This window comes from Perognathus longimembris, chromosome 20 (genome assembly GCF_023159225.1).
Source record: "Perognathus longimembris pacificus isolate PPM17 chromosome 20, ASM2315922v1, whole genome shotgun sequence".
NCBI classification, from domain to species: Eukaryota; Metazoa; Chordata; class Mammalia; order Rodentia; family Heteromyidae; genus Perognathus; species Perognathus longimembris.
In genome coordinates, this window is record NC_063180.1 from 12,944,144 (window position 1) to 12,960,376 (window position 16,233).

General features: G+C 44.4%; 1 long non-coding RNA gene across 1 annotated transcript; it reads left to right on the forward strand.

The window, feature by feature from the left end:
• The first annotated feature begins 80 nt into the window (after positions 1-80).
• On the forward strand, positions 81-14,540 carry LOC125338482. The gene is made up of 4 exons (XR_007208324.1): positions 81-92; positions 4,334-4,351; positions 7,449-7,456; positions 14,287-14,540. It is a non-coding gene; the product is annotated as an uncharacterized LOC125338482 (long non-coding RNA).
• The last annotated feature ends 1,693 nt before the right edge of the window (positions 14,541-16,233 follow it).

The following is a 16,233-nucleotide window of genomic DNA, read 5'->3' on the forward strand; positions in this document are numbered from 1 at the left end:
GAAGATCCCCTTGTAACATTCTGGAGGAAGGGTCAGGACCTTCCCAGATGCTCCTGTTGAGGCATCATGGAATACATGCTGGGTGGGGATGTGTGTGTGTCTAGGATGGGGAGAGGGAGAAATGCCTGTGGTCATTCTTGCCAGCTCTCATTTGCTAAGCCAGACTTCACCTAAACTAGAATTCCTAATACATGATGGCAAACCCTGGGGAGATGGAGCCGTGTACATCTTTCCTCATCCAACCAGGCTTCACTTCCTATGTGTGGGTTCCTTACAAGACACTCTGCTAGAAAGTGAAGGCAGGGAACAGAATGGCACAGCCTCCACCCTTGAGCTGCTCACAGAAGAGGGAGGCACTGAATGAGTAAAAGCAAGGCAAGACATGACTCACCATTTTAAGAGAGAAAGGCTAGGTAGCTGGTATGGCTTTCCTTGCTGGTTATAAGCAACTCAGTGCAAACCCCTAATTTGAATACCTTGGCTCAGATAACCCAAGCAGATTACATAATAGATATTCACTAATAATCTACTGATGAAAATTATGAGTGTATAGCCAGGTGCCAGAGGCTTATATCTGCCATCCTAGCTACTCAAGAGGCTTAAATCTGACAATCACAGTTCAAAATCAGCCCAGGCAGGAAGGTATGTAATACTCTTATCTCCAATTAATTACCAAAGGGCAAAAGTAGAGGTGTGGCTCAAATGGTAGAGAACCAGCCTTGTGTGAAAAAAAGTTAAGGGACAGTTCACAGGCCCTGAGTTCAAGCCATACTACTGGCACACACACACACACACACACACACACACACACACACACACGTGTATACAATAATGTAATGGTCTCCAAACTTAGAAATTCCAACAGAGCCACTTATGCAAAAATGAATACGGTCTATATAAGGACGCTTTACTTGTGTAGAGAATTAGACGTGTGGTTCTGAAAGCCACTACCCAGCTCACATAGTTCGTGTTGTGGGAGCAGAAGGTACCCTTTGGTGCCTGGAAATCAGCAATAGAGTTGCCCTTTCAAATTTAATAAAACACTAGACAAATTGTCTTGCTGTGAAACAAAGAATAACACTTCTAGGGTGAGCTTTTTCTCCTCCAGGGCTTTTGTTCAGAATAGCCAGAGAAACGGTGAGAGCCAAGTCATTCTTAGGGTGATTATAGCTCAAAAGCATCCGGTAGAAAAGTCAGCAGGTCAGCAGTGACCTTTGAGCTGGGACAAGTCACAAAATGCTCAGCTCCAAGGACTTTGTATTATGCTCAACAGCTAATCAGAACTTTGGGCAAATGTCCAAAAGTGAGCCTCCTCTGGAGACTGAGAGGAAGGCCAGGGTTTTTAGGCCCAATAGTTTCACAATGACATGGAACAGGAAGAGTTCAGAATTTAAAAATTAAGTCAAGATCCGCAAAGGATGCTGAATTGAACAATTAGAAACACATGAGTGGATGCATTAGAAATGACAATAATAATTATTTCCTGAATTTATACAACTAATATCACTTTGTAGTTTGTGCTCATTACCTCATTAATTCTCATTGTCTGATAATTTAACATTGAGTTTGTGTGCATGAAGGTTTTCATGGAAACTTCAGTACTGAGAATTTAGCAGAAAACGTTATAAAGATCTGTCCTAATCTACAAAATAAAGAAACAAGAAAAAGAAAAATGTGCCCCCAACATCAGAAATTTGTCTTCGCTCTGTTGACTCCTACCTGTATGCACCCTTCCAATTCTGGCTGAAATTTGTAAGCTTGCTTTTCACATCTTCTGAGACTCTCAGTCACTGCAAGGCCCTACCTTCTCACTTGTGTTTGAGTTTCTCTGCACCTTAACTCAATAAATGCATAAGTGGATAACTAATAATGAATGAATATTGTCAGGTAATGAAACATACTTGATGGTATCTGTCCTGTCACAGGCTTCTTAAAACTCAGAACTGGCTGGAAATATGGCTTAGTGGTAGAGTGCTTGCCTAGCATGCATGAGGCCCTGGGTTCAATTCCTCAATACCATTTAAACAAACCTCTCAGAATTTCCTGAATGGTAGAAGTGCCTGGTAATTGATAATTCTCCTCATCCAGAATTTTGCTAATAAGATTATGATAGAATAAACAGGTTGGATGGCTACAAAAATGGGCCCTAATCACCAATAGGACCTTGCAGGTAGAGAATCTTCAGACAGAGAATCTATCTGCCTCTGGGAAGGAGGGGAGGGGGTGAAGACTTTATCAAAACTTTGAAACAATACTTGGCGAGCTTCCAGGTGAGTGAACAAGTAGAAGTGTTGAGATAATATGTCTGCCCCCCTCACAACAGCCATCCTACCTCACCCTTGCATCTCCTGCCCTGGTTCTTCGTCCTCATGATTGTATCTGCTGTGTTAGCTACGTTTCCATTGCTGTGACAAATATACCAGGAAAAGAACTTATGAGAGTTAATGTTTACTTTATGGTTTCTGAAGTTTCCATAGGTGGTTCCATTGCCCTCAGACCTGTGGTTAGGCAGAAAGAATAGGGAAAAAGTGCATGGCTGAGGAGGAGTGCTTACCTATCATTGCAGGAAGCAGAGAGGGGCAAGAAGTGATAGGAGACAGCTGTTTACTTCATGACAACCTCATGACAAGAGGGAGAGGGACAGGGGGAGAGAGAAGGGGAAGGGAGGAGAGGGGGGAAGGGGAAGAGAGAAGAGCAGAGAGGAGAGAATAAGAGGAGAGGAGAGAATGAGAGGGGAGGAGAGAATAAGAGGAGACAAGAGGAGAGGGGAGAGGAGAGAATAAAAGGAGCAGAGAGGGGAGAGAATGAGAGGGGAGGAGAGAGGAGGGGGAGAGGAGGGGAGGAAAGGAGATGAAAGGAGAGGGAAAGGGAGAGGGGAGAGGAGAGGGGAGATGAGAGAAAGGGAACAGAGACCAGGGAAGAAGAGGGGAGGAGAGAGGAGGGGAGGGGAGGACAGGAGAGTACGGGAGAGGAGAGGAGAGGAGAGGAGAGGAGAGGAGAGGAGAGGAGAGGAGAGGAGAGGAGAGGAGCTCACCTTATGGTGGCAAGGAAGCCTAGAGGAGTCTGCGCACTTTAGGCTCCACTGCAGGCTCCTCCTTCTTCTCCTGTTATTCTATCCAGGACCTTGACCCATGGGATGGTGTTTCTCACATTCAGAGTAGGTCTTCCCCATCTTTGCTCTCTGGGGCAATGCCTGCACAGACACACCCAGAATGTGCTTTACTCATCTCCTATGCTTCTTTCAACCAATCCAGTTGATCATCAATATTACCCATCTTATTTGGTAAGCACAGTGTTTTCCTGAGTTCTGAGGATTATTCTATCAAGTTCATAGAATCTAGGAGAGAGGAGTGAGGACACAAATTATAATACTCAGAAGTAAAAGTGGTCCTTGAGTATTTGCCATTGAGGTCTGAAGAGAGAACAAAGACCTTGACCTGTGAGAGCTAACTCCAACTCCAAGCAGGTTGTGCCACATTGGAACTGAATTTTAGGCTATTGTATGCTTTGGAGGATATGATGCTTCTCCTCCCCATCTACACACACACACACACACACACGCGCACACACACACACACACACACACATCATCTGGCCACAGAAGAGATCTGTGTGCAAATGGAAATTATGTGTGTGTGTGTGTGTGTGTGTGTGTGTGTACTGGGACTGGAACTCATGCCTAGCTCCCTTCCATGTACTGATGCCATACCTCCACTTCCATCGCTTGCTGGTTAACTTGGAGATAAGAGTCTCACAGATGTTTCTGTCTTGCCTGACTTTAAAATAAAATCCTCAGATCTGAGCCTCCTGAGCAGCTAGTATTACAGGCAAGAGCCAACAGCCTTATGAGTTTGTTTTATAAGAACCATCTCCCTGCTCTGGTAGAGTAGGCTCCTCACTGATGGCTGTTTTTCTTCCATTGATACAAGTAAATAGTCCTAAATTTTATGACCTAGAGGAAACTACTATAAATGTTTTGGTGCATATATAGCCTTCACATTTAACAGAAAGACAGTCAGGGAGAGAGACAGAGATAGACAGAGAGGGAGAGACAGAGAGAATGACCTCAATATTAATGTTATCCCCAAACCTATTTTCATCTTTCAATAAGCCATGAAGAATTCAGCAGACAAGTTTCCTGTCATTCTCAAAGCCACAGAAATTAAACAGCAAAAAGTAAAAATTTTAGATAATGATGACGTGCAATAGAGATGCAGTTAAGTAAGAGGTAATGTTCAGCTAAGCTGATAACTTAGATTGCTCCACTCGGAGTCATAGCTCAACAGTACAGTGCTTACTTAGCATTCATGAGGTCCTGGGTTCAAATCCTCAGCACAAAACAAAAAAAAAAGTCAAATAGAAGGGTTCTTTGGCCCTATTCCATGGCCCTCATCTGCAACCCCTTTCTCTGTTGGCAGCCACTTGCTTCTTCACAGCTCCCAAAATTTCCCTGTGTCTTATTAACCAATTTTAACTCCCTCCAAATTTTTAACTCAACCTATCAGTCCTACTTTGCTTCCTGGGGATCATTTTTCCCTTCAAATCAAGAGTAATAAAAGAGTTGATAACCTACATAAGACATAAAACTACAATACTGCTCTTCCCTGAAGTTGGTTTCTTTCTCTATCCTTTCAAAAGATCCTCCCTTGTGATAGGCTCTGTTTATCCTCTTCCTCACCACCCCGCCCCCTGCCCCATACAGAGGCTTTATTCTGTGATTGGCTCTTCTCTTCCCAGTGATTGGTCTTCCCCTTTGATTGATCTTCTAGTCTATCCCTCCTCTGATTGGCTCACTCTAATGATGTAAGCCCTATATAAGGGCAACTTTCACTTCACCCTTCCTCACAGTGTGGCCATTCCTAGCTGTTAACTTGATTGTCCATTTCACTTTCACTTGACATGCTCTTGCCCTCTCTGTGTAGTCCTCCCCTGTCTAAGCAGCCTTCCCCCTCCAGCTGCTTGGAATCCATGAGAATGTCTGAGAGGAGGGAGCCTGTCCCATTTGGGAGGAAGTCATGACCATCAGTTCCAAAAAGCCATGCAGGGGGGCTGGGGATATAGCCTAGTGGCAAGAGTGCCTGCCTCGGATACACGAGGCCCTAGGTTCGATTCCCCAGCACCACATATACAGAAAACGGCCAGAAGTGGCGCTGTGGCTCAAGTGGCAGAGTGCTAGCCTTGAGCGGGAAGAAGCCAGGGACAGTGCTCAGGCCCTGAGTCCAAGGCCCAGGACTGGCCAAAAAAAAAAAAAAAAGCCATGCAGGGCAGGTAAGAAAGAACATTTGCCTCCATGGAATATAACCCCATACCTTCTACTTGGAAAACTTGGAAGCAAAATATTTCATCTAGAGGCAACAATTCAGAGGAGAAAGAAGTGCAGTTGTCTCTGGTGGGCTGATGTTAACTTCTTTTTACTTTGTTGTTATTATATAAAAGTGATGTACAGAGGAATTACAACTACATGATTCAGATAATAAGTATATTTCCTTTCACACATTGTCTTCCCTTTCCTCACAGTTATTTTCTCCTCCCTTTGGTTGTGAAGCTTGAACTCAGGGCCTGGGTGCTATCCCTGTGCTTTTCTGATCAAAGCTAGCACTCTACCACTTTGAGCCACAATTCCACTTCAAGTTTTTTGGTGGTTTGTTGGAAATAACAGTCTCATGGACTTTCCTGCCTGGGTTGGCTTGAATTGTAATCTTCAGATTTCAGCCTCCTGAATAGTTAGGATTACAGGCATGAGCCACCAGTACTTGGCTGGTTCTCTCTCATGTTCATTCTTCTCTGTTTCCCCCTTATGCTAGTTTGTTGTTGGTATTTTTTGTTTTGGCTTGTTGATTGTTTTTTGGGTTTGCTTGGGGGGGGATTTGCACTTAATTCCCTTTCTACAGAGCCCCACAACCAAGAGCAAACAAACTACAGAGTGCCCACACTTGATGGTGTGGTGTTATCACAAGCCCTGACCATAGCCTCATATGGGGTGACGCACACTAGTCTCTCAGAGCCCAGGAGAGCAGAAACCAGCACCTCACAACCCCAACATACATACACAACAGAGTGGCTCTCCGGATTAGGACTGGTGTCACTTAAAGTGCCACAGCCCAAGGCTGCACAGATAGCATGGAGCAGGTACCACAGTCTCACAGTTCAGTATCTGGTTCCTCTGTACTCTCGGCCCCACATCTGTGCAGGCTGCCTTCCATCAGAGCTCAGGAGTCACGGGAGTCCCTCAGGGGTCCCTTGGCTCACAAGGGAGCTTTAACATCTCATAGCTCAAAAGTGGACAAGCTGGTGGCTATAAAAAAAAAAAAACAAAAAAAAACATTGTTGGGCACTAGTGGCTCATGCCTATAATCCTAGCTTCTCTGGAGACTGAGATCTGAGGATCACAGTTTGAGGCCAGCCTGGGCAGACAAATCTGAGAGATTCTTATCTCCAATCAACTAGCAAAAAGCCAGATGTAGATATGCGGCTTAAGTGATAGAGTGGCATCCTCGAACACAAAAACTAACAGACAATACCCAGACCCTGAGTTCAAGCCCCAGCATGTGCATGCATGCACACACACACACACACACACACACACACACACACACACACAATTTAAATAATCAGTAGGCCTAAGTTGTCCAGCTGTCTAGCTAGCAAGCACAGAGACTGGTCGTCATGATCCTTGCAAACTCTGGGTCCTGGGAAGCATATAAACACTTTATTTGTATTATGAGACTCAAGCTTACATGGTTACATCTTTACTTTGCAGACAGGCCTTGATAAGTATTAGATCACAACTTGAAAGCAGGTTTTTTTGTTTGTGTGTTTTTTTGCAACTCTGTAGACCTTGCTGTAAAGTTCCAGGACCACAGCCAGAATCTCTCACAGCTCAGAGACTTCAGGTGTAGGGGATGGCTATTCCTTTAAGACCAGGGGCGGCTGCTAGCTAGCCCGTCCCACCTCCTTCTGGTTCCGAAACCAGAAGAGAAGCCAAGGCGAGCACGTGTGTCAGGATGGCGCCAGTTGAGCCAGAGGTGGAGCCAAGAGGTCTCTGCCTCTGCAGGAAGTTCCATGACATCACCGTAATGGACACGCTCATTAGTCTATTGTTGGCACTTGGCCAGTCCCTCTCCTTCGTGCGTCACTGCTGGTATAAGTGTATTTTCCCTCCCCATTATTAAACCAGAACACCCTTTGAGGGTTCTCCGGGACCCCACGCACCCGTGTCTTCCTTGGGAAGTATGGGGAAGGGGGCAGGGCGTCTCGCGACCACACGCTGACCAAGGCTGCACGTGGCCTTCGCTTCCGCAGTTAATCCCTACTGGCCAGGGGATGCGATGAGGGTGATAATGGACCACACAGAAGAGGCAGAGAGGCCCAGGACCTCCACGAGGACGGAGGTAGAGCTAAGCCCAGAAATGGCGGCCCAGAAGTGGGGCGGGGCGGGAAGCCTACAGGAAACAAAGTTTGGAGCTATTGGTAGCCCTCGGGAAATGGGAGTGGATTCTCCAGAGCCTGCTGGTTCCCCCATCGGGCAGCTAAGGCGGTGGGCAGAATCGATCCGTGTTCCAAGGGACTGGATTGGACTTTTGGGACATTTGGGCCAAGATCTGAGGGATTTCTGCGGCCCACGGGGATAGGCACTTACACAAGCCCCAGGCACGCGGTTTCACGGGTCTCCCACGCCGGGCAGGATGGCGACAGCAGCGCACGGGGCGGTTACTGCGGTCTGGGCCAGGATCCCAGCCAGGGACTTCTAAGTCCCGATTTGTGAGCAGTGGCAGCTGCATGCGCTGGGCTCCGGGAACATGGGCCCAGGGCATTTGACCGGCTAGTGGCCTGCCTACAGCCCGCGGATGTCTGTGAGAAAGCCTCCCACTGTGGCCCGGCAGGCTTTCCTGTCGTTTTCGCTCTGTGTTAAACTTACAGCTTACAGGCGGAGTCAAAACAAGGAAAAGCCCAGTTCTCCAACTAAAACGGAGTATTTGGGGAACAAACAAATGGTTCTGATGCAGCAATAAGTAATTTGGTTGGATTTCCTAAAATTATCAGTTCAAAGATACTAGAAATTGGAGGAGTTTTTCTTGATGGTTAAAGAGAAAGTTTGTCTGATGTGATTTGATTCCTGTGCTGCTCTTACAATGTGGAGATATTGAAAAGGCAAGGTGCTGAGGCCAAATCCCTTGTGTTTAAATTCTGGTAAACATGGTTAAAGGTACTTTTGTCACAATTGTCAGATATCAGTCTAATGATTCAGATACTAAATTCTATGTGAGACTCCTAACTATCTTAAGTTACTTATACTCAGGCAAGTGTTTAAAGTATGTGTAATTAACTGGTGAAGATAAAAGTAAATTCTTATTCACCCTGTATGAAAAAAATATATAGCAAAGCAAGCTAATGGCTCTCACTAATTTATTGGAAAGCTAAATGGATAAGTGTTTCTAAAATTGTAATTGTGACTCCTACATTAAGAAAAAAGTTGTCGTTTGAGTTCAGAGTCTTTTGGGTGCAAACAAGGCTGAGGCAAGGATTAAATTACATTCCTAGATGGAAATTTAAACAACCAGAGTGCTAACATTTTGCCAGAACAAAGGTACCATAGCTGTTGGAAGCCACAGAGTTATCTTGAGATTTTATAACTAGGGGAATCTCTTAAAGTCATCACCCTGCTTAAACCAAAAGGGCATCAGCCTCCAAAAGCCAGAGAATACTCAGGACAACCAGCCAGGAAATGCTTGGGGATTTTCATGTCTTTAACCAGTCTGTACAGAATTTTACAGGCAATCCAGCAGGAGGTGACAGCCTATCCAGGGGGTTCCAAGAGATGCCACTGCAGCCTTGCCCAGATCTCTCCTGCCTGACTCCATCACACATGGCATAGGCCTGCCAATTTGGGATAAAAGACACAGCCACTGCTAAGGCTGAGACTTCTACATTGTTTTAACCCTTTGCCCTCTTGATTATCATTCATTTATACTCTTTTCCACCTGCCAGTAAGATCAAATGGTATGATTCAGATTGATGGCACATAGATCTCATGTTCTCTAAGTGTTACAATGAAAACTTTGACAAGTGGTTTGTGGTCAGTTCTCAACCAATTACAGATGGGTTATTTCTATAGCTTTCCTCATTGCTAATTGAATATAAAAAGGGCTCGTATGACTAAAACTCCTTGGATCGCAGTTCAAAGCCAGGCCAGGCGAAAGAAAATCTCTCTAAAACTCCATCTCCCAATTAGCCAACAAAGAGCCAGACTGAGAGCTTGGCTCAAGAGAACCAGCAAACGCTGAAAGCGGCACCGTGGCTCAAGTGGTAGAGCACTAGCCTCGAACAGAAGTGCTCAGGGACAGTGCTCAGGCCCTGAGTTCAAAACCTGTAAATGCGAATGGGAGCATGCCATCCCAGCAACAAGTGCCAGAACTCCTGGAACTCAGCCAGTCCAGGAAAACAGGGATATAGAGAGGAGTGGGAGGAGAATGGTGTCACATCCTAAATGGAGTTGCCTTGTCTCGCCCTTTCAAAACTAATTAGAGCCGGGAAATCAAAAGAAATAATACCTGTTCATTTTACAATTGGGTTTATGCTCCAAATGGAACTTTTCTGGCTTGTGCCCAGGGTATGTTCTATGTCATTCATGTTAACTAGCTCTGAGAACTTGTCAGTCTTTTGCTTGATCTTTTCAAAAGTCTCTTTTAACAGAATAACATCTCTCGCTGAGGTCACCATCTGGGAACTTGCAGTTCAAGACCATCATCTCTCTACCCTGCTATGCCAAGCTACAGAGGCTGGCCAGAGGAGACCATAGCAGCCTCTGGCCCTGATGACCATTCTCGTGGTAACGATAAGAACTTTTGCCAGCCACACTGGATGGTACCAGGCCATATGGCAAATCAGGGGCCCTTTGACTACTTTGCCCCCTTTCAGCAGGAAGTAGCTCCAGAAGAAATGACTTTTGCCCATACTCCCAGCCTGGTGCCCTCCTGTGTCATTATTTTAAAAAACAAAAGAGGGGGGGAGCTGCCCCCATTACTAGTTAAGGATAAGCTATGCTTACATTAAATATCTTAAGAAATTTTAAATCTTCCCAAATCAGTGTGGGAAGGAGCCTTGCATGTGCCTTTCCAGATTGGAAAATTAAGCCCAGAGCACTCGCTCTGGAGAAATGTCTTCTTCTTGCTTTCTCCAGGAAAACAAGGACCATGCTGGATTTCTTTTGCTCTTCCAAAGGGAATAAGGGGAGCCTGCCTGCATACAACAGCGATGGCGGTAGGAGGCAGCCAGGTTCCCTTCCTTGTTTGCTTTCTAGACTCTTCCTTGAGTATCTCTTGTGGCACAATGTTCTGCCATGGCGATATTGCCTGCGGCTTTGCACAGAGACTGAAATAGGGAATTGCACTGTTTCCCTTTTGCATTTCACCCTGCTGCTGAGTTTAGGGGTTCACATTGGAAAATAATAGGCATTAGGATAGTACTTCGCCTCAATGTTTATGAAAAAAATATTTTACTACCACATGTGTTAAGTTATCAGCTGCTGTGGACTACCAGAGGCACCAGAGCTTAAACCCGCTTCTACCTCACCGCCAAAAGAGGAATGATGTCTGCATTTATCCTGAGTGGTGCAGAAACAAGCTAAGGACTCCAACTTCTCTGGACTGAGCCAAATGGATGGCTCCTTCACCTACCCCTTCCTTTTGTGGAAGAGGCCCCATATGTATTTTATGTCAACATTTGCCTCATGCCTACATATGCCATATGTTTACAGTATCCCCTGCTTATTTAAAAAACAAAAGAGAGGGAGATCTAGGGGATGGCTATTCCTTTAAGACCAGGGGCGGCTGCTAGCTAGCCCGTCCCACCTCCTTCTGGTTCTGAAACCAGAAGAGAAGCCATGGCAAGCACGTGTGTCAGGATGGCGCCGGTTGAGCCAGAGGTGGAGCCAAGAGGTCTCTGCCTCTGCAGGAAGTTCCATGACATCACCGTAATGGACACACTCATTAGTCTATTGTTGGCACTTGGCCAGTCCCTCTCCTTTGTGCGTCACTGCTGGTATAAGTGTATTCCCCACCCCCCTTATTAAACCAGAACACCCTTTGAGGGTTCTCCAGGACCCCACGCACCCGTGTCTTCCTTGGGAAGTATGGGGAAGGGGGCAGGGCGTCTCGCGACCACACGCTGACAGAGGCTGCACATGGCCTTCACTCCCACAGTTAATCCCTACTGGCCAGGGGATGCGTTGAGGGTGATAGAGGACCACACAGAAGAGGCAGAGAGGCCCAAGACCTCCATGAGGATGGAGGTAGAGCTAAGCCCGGCATTCAGGGAGTTGCCAGGAGTTGGAGTCCAAGACCCTGAATCCACTGAAAGTGCCTGAGAATAATTAGCTGGACCCTTGAAAGAACACTAGAAATGATCTATGTCCCTTCATTCCCACAAGGGGGTCATTTGATTTCCTTTCTTGTTTCTTTTGTGTGTGTGTGTGTGTGTGTGTGTGTGTGTGTGTGTTTTGCCTTAAAAAAAAAAATAACACCACCCAATTGGCAAAGCCTGCAGAGAGAAAAAATATTTTATTACTTTTTTCTAAATATAATGTGAAAAAGTTGCTGAGCCAAGCTCTACAGGCACTGGTGGCTCACTCCTGTAAGCTTAGCTATTCAGGAGGCTGAGATCTGAGGATCATGTTTTGAAGCCAGCAGGGGAAGAAAAGTCCTCATGAGACTCTTACCTCCAATTAACCATTCAAAAACTGGAGGTGGGGCTGTGGCTCAAGAGGTAGAGTGCTAGCTTTGAGCACAAAGAAGTTCAGGGACAGGGTCCAAACTGAGGTCAAGCACCACAACCAATTTTTTTTTAATGAAAATTAAAAAGCAAATTGGCAAGGTCTTTCAAGAAGAGAATAGATGGCTACCTAGGATTGCACAAAAGGCTCTCAGGAACCCAGATTCTATGAAAGGTCAGTGCCTTCTTCTTTTTGTTCTGGGTCTGATGAAGTCATCAGTGGCACGGGGAGGGGAGGAATGAGCATTTGCAGGAATTATGTTTGAACATCTTGATGCTGTTTTCAAAAGAAATATCTTCCCAGCTCAAAGTCAAGGTTCAGGAAGCTTCTTGGGTCTCGCTATACTACTGAACATGAAGCAATGAAGGCTTCCCATAGGTTGTCTGGGGTAGTAGCCATCTTCCTCATCTAAAGCTGTTCTCTAGATTGTTTTCTGGAGACAGAGCTGAGTCTCTCTTTTGCACACTATTCCCAGCCTCTGAAGTTTGTACAACTACTTACATACATACATATAAGTGTGCATCATATATATGTATACATATACAGATATGTATATGTGCATATATTTGCATATATGGGTACACTCACACACATATATCTACTACACATTTGATTGTTGATGTGTGTCACATTTTCTTGATCTATTCATCTATTGGTTGGCATTTGAACTGGTTCTATAATTTGGCTCTGGTGAATAGTACAGTGATGAATTATGGCTGTGCAAGTGGCAAAAATAAATAAGTAAATCTAGAAGTGGCAATGTGGATTAAGTGGTAGACTACCAGCCATGAGCAAAACAGCCAAAGAGGAAGCATGAAGTCCTGAGTTCAAGTCCCAATGCCATCACATATAAAAATGCATAAATAAATAAATAAAAGTAAAAACATAAAATATACTCTATACTCCATAATGATGTTCTTGGCAATAGTTGACTGTGTTGGTAGTTGTCCCATAAGATTATATCATTTAATCCTTTTCACTTAATTCTTTCTCACTCTTTTTCCCTTGCTTGGGTAAGTGTACCCTTAAGAGCTATGCCTGTGACAGATGCATCTAGAACATCTCCCTGTTGATAAGTGGCTCTAACAGAAAAAGGAATACTAAGCCTATTCTCAGCCTTGAGCAGAACAGTCTATGGGAAATAGAGCTCCAATGCAGGACTTAGAAATACCAAATAGTTGCCAGGAGCCAGAAGTGGAGTTTGGCTGATGTGGTAGAGCACTAGCATTGAGCAAAAAAGTTCAAGGACAGTACCCAGGCCATGAGTTCAAGTCCCAGTGCCAGCATACCCATCCCCACACATATTTATTCACTTCCTCTAGGATCTTAGGTAATTCTCTCCACCTCCTTTCCTTCCAGGCACACTCAAAAACTTTGCCCACCTCCAGATCTCACTTGTCAGCTTTATTTCTCCAGGCTGCCTTCCTGACCTGTAATTGTCATTGCCAATTGCACCTTTACTTCTAGCTTTTGTGCTGGTTTATTGGAGATAAGAGTCTCACAAATGTTCTTTCTTGGGCTGGCTTCAAATCTCAACCTCCTGAGTAGTTAGGTTCAAAGGCATAAGCCACCAGTACCAGGACAATAGCTATTCTTTTATGGCTTTCTATTTTGTTGTATTCCCTTCCATGTTACGTTTCCTTTCCTCTGAGAATCAGGCTCTGACTTGCATAGTTAGTCCGGGCTTCCGATTAAGCTTCATGACCTCCTGGTTCTACAGGGGCACTTCCTACGACTTGGGCCTACCTAGCCAGTCAACCCTTCACATGCTCCCTTGGAGAGGGTGATTAGTTTGTTACACATATTGGATGGTCCACACTGGCCCATGAAAATGTCCCTCAAGAGTGGAGAAGATCCTAGGAACCAGGGTTATTTGCTTCTGGGTTTCAGGGGAGCCCTGTTTATTTAGAATTCATCTAACCACAAGGTAGAATCCAAGAGTAAAACACCGGGGAGGAGGCAGAACCAGGGGTGGATGCACACTGACTGGGCTCCAATAACATTCTTAAGTTCCTAAATCAAACCACATTAAGAGATAACACACTTATTTGCTTTTCAGTTACATAAACCATGAGGTTCTCTTTGCTCTCGACTAGTCGGCAGTGAATTGTTTTCACTCAACATAAAGATCACAGAGAAACTAAACATCACTGGGAGATCAGTGAATCAACTTGTTTGTCCTGGTTCGAATCTCTCTCTAATGGTCGTTCCTTCACTGTGAGAACACAGCAGGGAGGGGAGGGAAGTAAACAGGTGTTGTAAAGATTATATATGAGCACTATACTTGAAAGTCTTTTTCCTCCCATTTCAAAAGTGATTGTTCAAGGTTTTGTTTTTTGCCTATGAATTGAGAGCTCTGATATAAAGCTTCTCATGTAAAATAATGATTTATTATAGCCAAACACCAACGCAAGAGAAAATTTCAGATCTTTAAACAAGTACGGTCTGGCAAAATAGTTTTAGTTTTAGCTGTATTTGATTGCATAAATAGGGGTAGGAATGTTACCAAATGAAAGAAAAAAGCCAACCAGGTTAGTGAGTGCTAATAACAACTTGGCAGTCTTCTGTTTTTATAGTTTTGTCTTTCTAAGCCTTAAGCTGAAGGCATTTAACATGGGTGCCTGTCAATTGTGGGAGAAGTCTAGTCTCAGAAGCCATCTGAATGACCTCCTTTTGGTTTGGGGAGAACTGTAAGGGTGTTTATTAGTCTAGGAATTGTGTAAAGTGATATACCAAGGCAGTCCAGCCTGGTAAAGACAAAATGGCCTCACTTGAAAAATTAAAATTAAAAAAAATAAAGAAAATTTTAAAAAATCTAATTTGCTTTTTCAATGAGTAGCACATCCCATATTTTGGAACAAGTAGGGGTGCCTTCCTTAAAAAGTAGTATTTACTATATAATTGTGTGAAGGGTTTATGGACAAAGCTGTATTTCTGTCACACCATGGCAGTGCCTTCTGCTTTAATATTAAACAGCTTGTTATTTAAATATTGGAGATATTGCTGGCTTCAAAATGTAGTTATTAATAAACTTAACTTCATGTGCACCTGTGTAGGAGAATGAAAGTCCTGTATACTTCCCTTGCCTTGTTCCTGTTCTCAGGGTGACAGCTGCCACCAGGAGATGCAATTCTAGTTCTTAAAATTGAATTTTCTGAGATTCTGGAGAAGTGATACCTGGAAGTGAGATGATGTCTTCTCTCAATATAAAACCATCTTTGATTACCAGCTAAAATGTGAAATCACTGTACTGTAAGTAGTGAATAAATGAAAGCTTGTTTCAGGCTGAAGATTAAAAAAAAAAAAATCCAGTTCCATGGCTTCTCTTAGTGACTGACAGCAGTTCTACCAACCAGACGCTTTCCTGTGAGACCTGAATTACCATCAAATGCAGACTGGTATGCTCATGATGGCCGGTGTTCAGATGATGCCCCCCACCCCTACCCCCAACGTACTGGAGGTTGAACTCAGGGCCCTGTGCTCACTCACTTTCAAAGTTTTAAACAATTAAATGAACACAGAAGGCAAAACATGTTTAGTGCCAGTGGCTCACACTTGTAATCCTAGCTAATTAGGAGGCTGAGATCTGAGGATCACAGTACAAAGCCAGCCTGGGCAGGAAAGTTTGAGAGACTCTTATCTCCAATTAACCACCAAAAAGCCAGAATTAGAGCTGTGGCACAGTGGTAGAGCACTCTCCTTGAGCAAAAAAGCTTAGCAACAGTGCCCAGACCCTGAATTCAAGCTCCAGGATCAGCACAAAGAAGAAAAGAAAGAGAAAGAGAGAAAGAAAAAGAGAAAGAGAACAAAGGAAGGAAGGGAGAAAGGAAGGAAGGAAGGAAGGGAAGGAGGGAGGGAGTGATAAAGAAAGGGAAAAAAATAAGGAAGAAAAGATATAACACATCTAATCAAGAACTTGCAGTTACAAGCTGGGGGCCAGAAGTTCATGCCTATAATCCTATCTACTCAAGAGACTAAGATCTGAGGATCACAGTTTGAAGCCAGCCTGGGTAGGAAAATCTGTGAGACTTTTATTTCCAAAAAACTACTCAGAAAAAGCCTGAAGTAGTGCTGTGGCTCAAGTAGTTGAGCACTAATTCTGAGCACAAAAGGGCTCAAGGACCACACCCAAACCCTGAGTTTAAACCCCAGGACCAAAAAAAAAAAAAAAAAAAAAAAAGAACTTGCATTAACAAGCTGGCACCTCCTAGGTTGCCTACATGTGTTTTCAGATCTTTGTCTGGTGTATTAATTACTTTTCTAGTTGCTGTGACAAGATATATCATATAGAAACAACTCCAAGCAGAAAGGACTTACTTTGGCCTGTGGCTTCAGAAGTGGAAGTGTGGCTCAAGTAGAGTGCTAGCTTTGAGTGAAAAGCTAAGGGACAGTGCTTTCATGCCCCAGTACTAGTGCGCGCGTGCGCGCGCGCGCACACACACACACACACACACACACAGAAT